The sequence below is a fragment of the Chelonoidis abingdonii genome, chromosome 3, assembly GCF_003597395.2.
Source record: "Chelonoidis abingdonii isolate Lonesome George chromosome 3, CheloAbing_2.0, whole genome shotgun sequence".
NCBI classification, from domain to species: Eukaryota; Metazoa; Chordata; order Testudines; family Testudinidae; genus Chelonoidis; species Chelonoidis abingdonii.
This window is the reverse complement of record NC_133771.1, coordinates 109,688,525-109,694,524: the sequence shown is the minus strand read 5'-3', so window position 1 is coordinate 109,694,524 and position 6,000 is coordinate 109,688,525.

The following is a 6,000-nucleotide window of genomic DNA, read 5'->3' as shown; positions in this document are numbered from 1 at the left end:
TTATCAAACATTTCACGGTTTGCTTTGGCATTCAGTCACCCGCAAAAGCCATTTATTGCCTCATAGATTCCTCTGCTGTGAGCATTATCCCTTAAATAATTCACATTTGGTTGTGCCTTATTGCTTAAGCTGCAAAGGGCATGCCAGATATTTACAAATGCTCTTTACATAAAACTCACATATTTTAATACAAATACAGTTGAACCCTCTTCTGGAGTCAGGTTTGTTCAAGAAAACTTTGGTAGGCAGGAAATGTAGTGTATCTGGTGTGAACAGTTTTCCTTCTGATTTGTGTCTGAATCACGAGAAAGAATATCTTTGGCGCAGGCTGCATTTTTGGAGGGACATATACAGGCAGTTCAATCATTTTTATTTTCTAGATGTTCCCGTGGTTTGTTCTTTTTGCATTTAGAATTAGGGGGCAGAGCAGATGGCAAAGGCTCAGCTTGATGTAACATGTCCATAAAATAACGGAAGCTGTCAGTGATCTGTCTCTCCAGAGGGAGTTTATTTCACGTCCAATAGCATTTTTCCTTCGCTGGCACGTGACTGTGACTTCAAAGAGAAAAATGACTGTCTTGTGACCTAGGGCAGTTCAGTCTCATCGAGTTCACAAGATTAGGATTTAGCTATCCTAGAAATCAAATAAAATTCCTAAAAATATCCTGGAATTATAACTGTGTTCTAGGGAAGGTGGAAGATTATTATTTATTATCAATATTACAGTAGTGCTTCGAGGGGCCAGCCAAGACTAGACACTGTAAAAAGACACAGTAAGAGACAGTCCCTGCCCCAAAATGCTGACCCTCTAAACAGACAGGGCAGAGAAAGGGTGATAGAAAGAAAATATTATGATGTGCATTTATGATGATAATGGGGAATTGACGCACTAGGAGATTAAGTCTATGTTCACAAAAGTACTTAGGTGCATAAGCCCCTGATTTAGGTGCCTACATTTGGGTTTAGGGACCTAAATACCAGTCCTGGCTCCACTGCGATTCACAAAAATCTTGCCAAAACCTGTAGATGACTAAACTCACTCAGTGCCTAAGTTTTCACAGTAAAAATTTCCTTTGGTTCCTACACTGCTGCTTCTGGACAAGTGCACAACTGCCTTCTTCTAAGTATCTGGCCGCCTATCTCCTGCCTAAGCCTCCAAGTGATTCATCAATCAAAGAAGATAGTCATTCGTCCACCTAACTCATATGTGCAACCTGATCCAGCAGGCTCACTTTGATCAGGCCCTGCATGCACTTCACACAAAACAGTTGGGAGGGAGGGGCTCCCTCATTACTGTGAGCCCAGTGGTTAGGGTACTCATTTGGGATGTGGAGGCCCCCCAGTTCAGGTCTCCCTTCCACCTGAAGGGGAGAAAGGATTTGAACAGGGATCTACCACCTCTCAGATATGTGCCCTGATCACTGGATTGTGGGATGTTCTGATGGGGGGCTCCCTCAGTCCCTCCTCTTGAAGCTGTGCCACTGTGGTTAAGTAGTGAATGAGTCACTGGAGCAGGGGAACTAGATGGTGGGTTGCCCACATTGTAGGGCCACGCGCCAACCACCAGGCTGCAGAGTCATTCTCAGGCTTGGGCCCTCTACCTCTGGCTTTTTTTACAGCCTCATCCACACGTGGGCTTACCAAAAGAAGCAGCCTCATGCAGAATTACATTGCACACGTCACTGCACCCCAAACTCGTATTGCACTGCCACTTCCTTTCTGCTATTGTTGTTGTGGTGGTGGTGGTGCCTAGAGGTCTTAGTCAGGGGTCAAGGTCCCAAAGTGCTACGTACTGTACATACAAGTGTTGACAAAGGCAATTCCTGCCCCAGAGCGCTCACAGCCCAGGAATATGACCAGACACAATAAATGGAGAAAAATGGAAACAAGGGTGGGGAACAGAATATGGTAAAAGAGGGCACACCTGCATGGCTAAGTAGTCTCAGTGGTCATAGCCACTGGGGGCCACCAGCCTGACTCCATTACACATCTCTTCATTCTTACAACTTCTGTTTGGTTACTTTTAACTCTATAAATAAAATAGGTCCACATTCTATTTTGTTTAAAAGTCTCACACATTGACCTGTGCCCAAAGTCAGCTGGGAAGATCACAGGATCAGGACACACATGGGGGTAGCTCATATCAATAGCACTACTCCTCAGTCCAGAATCCCTCTGTTTTCCCTTGTTGCTTATGTCACCCGAGACGTCTTCAATTTCTCCCTCCCTCTCCACTTCCATTTTTCTAGCTCACAGAGTCCTCTGTAGCTTCCTTTCTCCTTCCTCATAGCAGGAAGGTCTGGTGAGTGAAGTCAAGACTTATTTTTTTCATTTATTTTGATCAACATACTGTGTTTGAATTAGACCTAAGCCTGAGTCCTGACATTTATATATTGAGCATGACTTGAATTTCCCGAAAGGCTGTTGGTGGTGGGGCTTGATGCTCCATTCCGGCCCAGTCAGGTCTTAGTCAGAACATTGAGATCAGGATCCAAGCAGACCCCAAACAACAGATGTGGGATCAAGTATTCTACCTTGGGCCCCATCTAGCTGGACTCTAGTTAATAACTGCAGCTCCCTTATTGTGTATTGATTTGCAAGGATTTTATTTTTCAGTGTATAAAAGGATGAGTCATAATATAGAAACAGCTCTGCTGAGAGCATAACAAAGAGTGTTTTGCAGTTCAGCACAGCTGATAAGTATCAATGCTATTATCTGGGCATTGTCAGCTCGATACTGACGTGAATGACAAGTCTCATTATAGTGCATTCAAATGATGTTTCTGGAACGGTTTTTATTTTTTTAATTTTCTTATGTTTGTTTTGTTCCTACTATCATAAAAAAAAGGGTAATTACAATACTAAAAAGAATTTGGTCCCAATAACCAGGGAGACAAGGGTGAGGAAGTTACTTTTAAATATACGATTTTAAACATGATGGTATTCCTTTATGTAAGGCCTGTAAGCCCAGTCTTGCAAGGAATTATGTACATGCTTAATTTTAGTCATATGAGCAGTCCCATTGAACTTAGTGGATTACTCATAGCATGTGTAAGTCTTGGCAGTGCCAAGTAGGATTGCCAACTTTCTAATCAAAAAAACCAAACACCCCTGCCCCACCCCTACTCTGAGACCCCACCCCTGCCCCTTCGAAGAGGCCCCATCTCCACTCACTCCATCCCCCCTCCCGCCATTGCTTGCTGTCCCCCAACCTCACTCACTTTCACTGGGCTGTCTCAGGGGGTTGGGGTGCAGGAGGGGGTGAGGGCTCTGGCTGGGGGTGCGGGCTCTGGGGTGGAGGGGTTCAGGGTGAAGGATGGAGCTCCAGGCAGAGGCAGGCAGTTGGGGTGTGAGAGGGGGCTCAGGGCTGGAGCAGGGGTTGAGGGGTGCAGGAGGGGGTGTGGGGTGCAGGACGGGGCTTGGGATGCAGGCTCCAGGAGGGGGCTCAGGACTGGGGCAGGGGTGTGGGCTGTGGGAGGGAGTAGAGTATGGGTTGGGCTGCGGGAGAGGGATTGGAGTGTGAGGGCTGGCCTGGTAGCACTTATCTCAGGCAGCTCATGGTCGGCAGCGCTGTGGGTCTAAGGCAGGCTCCTTGCCTGCCCTGGTTCCACACAGCTCCCGGAAGCAGTCAGCAAGTTCCTGCGACCCTTAGGCGGAGGAGCAAGGGGGCTCTGCGCACTGTTTGTGCCTGCAAGCACTGTTCCCGCAGCTCCTGTTGGCCGTGGCTGCTGGACAATGAGAGCTGCGGAGCTGGCACTGGGGGTGGGGCAGCAAGTAGAGCTTCCCTGATCACCCCTCTGTCTAGGGGCTGCAGGGACATGCCGGCCACTTCCAGGAGCTGAGCGGGAACCAGGGCAGTCAGGGAGCCTGCCTTAGACTCACTGTGCCACTGATTGGACTTTTAACAGCCTGATCAGTGGTGCTGACCAGAGCCACCAGGAACACTTTTCGACCGAGTGTTCTGGTCAAAAACTGGATGCCTGGCCATCCTAGTACCAAGCCTAAGGTTCTTACTTAAATGTACACTGCTAAAATCACTAAAAGTCACTCTCTTACTCATGTTAGGAGTTACCCTCCGAGGCTCTGCGATGAACCTTGGAATGAATCTTGCAATGAACTCGGCATAGGCAGATCCCGATGCCTTCATGGAGCTCATTGTAGAGTATTAAAGATGAAAGAGATTTAAATATCTGACAGTCTTTAACACTTACATTGTTTGTTTGCTTTCTGCATTTCCCAACCACATGGCCAATTTCACTAGCCAGGATAATGGTGCTCAGATACCATAGTGATGAGCAGGGCATAAATGTCTAGATAGGCCAGATTCACTTTCTGTTTATAGTCACCTTCTGGCACTAGCGCCACATTGCATTGCAAGGCAATGTTTAAATCCACTCTACAAGGATTTGCACTGAAATTTAAAAAGCAGAGAAATCATGAGAACATTTTTGTTCAGCTCGGGGTTTGCAAATCGTCATCCCTTTTTTATTTTATTGTGTTCTAATTTTTACAGAAGCTACATTTTGGACCTAAATGCCTTGCGAATCCAAGGAACTGTCGGATCCAAGCCACCATTCTATCTTTAATCCACACTGTAATGCTTGTTCAGAGGCCTCAGAACAGAGATGAATCTTACACCATGGCGGTGCACAGAAATAGTCCCAAATCAAAAACCCTGGATCCAACCATCCCAAATTTGGGGAAAGAGTATAACGGTGGGTATACACAAAAAGAACAGGAGTACGTGTGGCACCTTAGAGGGACTAACAAATTTACACAGCCGCTGCATGCCTGTGACCTCTGAATGCCTTTCTACCTCCCTAGAGCAGGATGCTCCCCAATGCTTCATGTGGTGGGATGACTCTGCACTGCTCGCAGCTCAAGGCTGGTGCTGACATGACCTATGGAGATGAAAGGCGCCCAAAGGGGCAGAAGCAGGGATGCAGCATGACCAATTTACAATTATCTCTCTGTGTGTTTAACATCTACCTACTTGGCCATATGTTCTTCTCACCAAATTGCTTTTTAGATAGTGCTTTAACTCTTGCCTCTTTTTCTATGTTTACAACAGAGGGGTCGACATGGAGAAATGTGATCTGTCATTTGTTTTGCAAATATTTTTTATTGCCCCAGTCTCTCTTGTCCCATCTGTCAGTGCATGACCATTTGAAGTCTCTTGTGGTCTTGCTCTCCCAACTGATCAGACTGTACCTTCAATGTAATTACCATCTGTAAATGAGAGAGAGAGAAACCAGAAATATGTGACTGTTTCATTTGCAGCCAGCACTCCACAATGTTCGAGTATACATACATTTCAATGCTGATTACCAGTAATAAAGATAATTCCTCTCCCTTCTCATTCTACACAAGTCTGGTGCTGATATCTCATTGTTTATTACTGTACAGAACAGAAACACTTAGGATTGGAGAAAATGAAGAGAAGGTCCTGTTCTCCCAAATATCTTCATCCGAAGCGATGCTCAGGTGCTGTCCCCAAGCCCGCCTGCTAGAGAGACTCTTCCTCTCCCGACGGCATCTCTTTCTTCTACTACCAGTGCCACCAGTTTTCTTTTTCTCCCTTCCCTTTCAGTTTCCTCCACCACTAGGTTGCCCTCTGCCCAGATCATCCTCCTCCACTATTCTTGCCAATGTGGCTCCGACACTGTTGCACTCTTGCACTACAACCAGGATAGCACTTGTTTTTTTGTTTTGTTTTATTTATTTTTCTCCCAGCTCTTCAGCCTTGCAGGGATTACAGGCACTATCCTCTTAGCAAGGCCTGCTTGTTATGCTCATATAAAGCACACAGGATCTTTATAGAGGAAGGTAAATACACAGCATTTATTGAGAATACAACAGTTGGCATATGCTTTTTAGTCACACACACATACACACACAGTCCTGCCTTGATGTTTATAAAAGCAGCAGAGAATCCTGTGGCACCTTATAGACTAACAGACGTTTTGGAGCGTGAGCTTTCGTGGGTGAATACCCACTTCG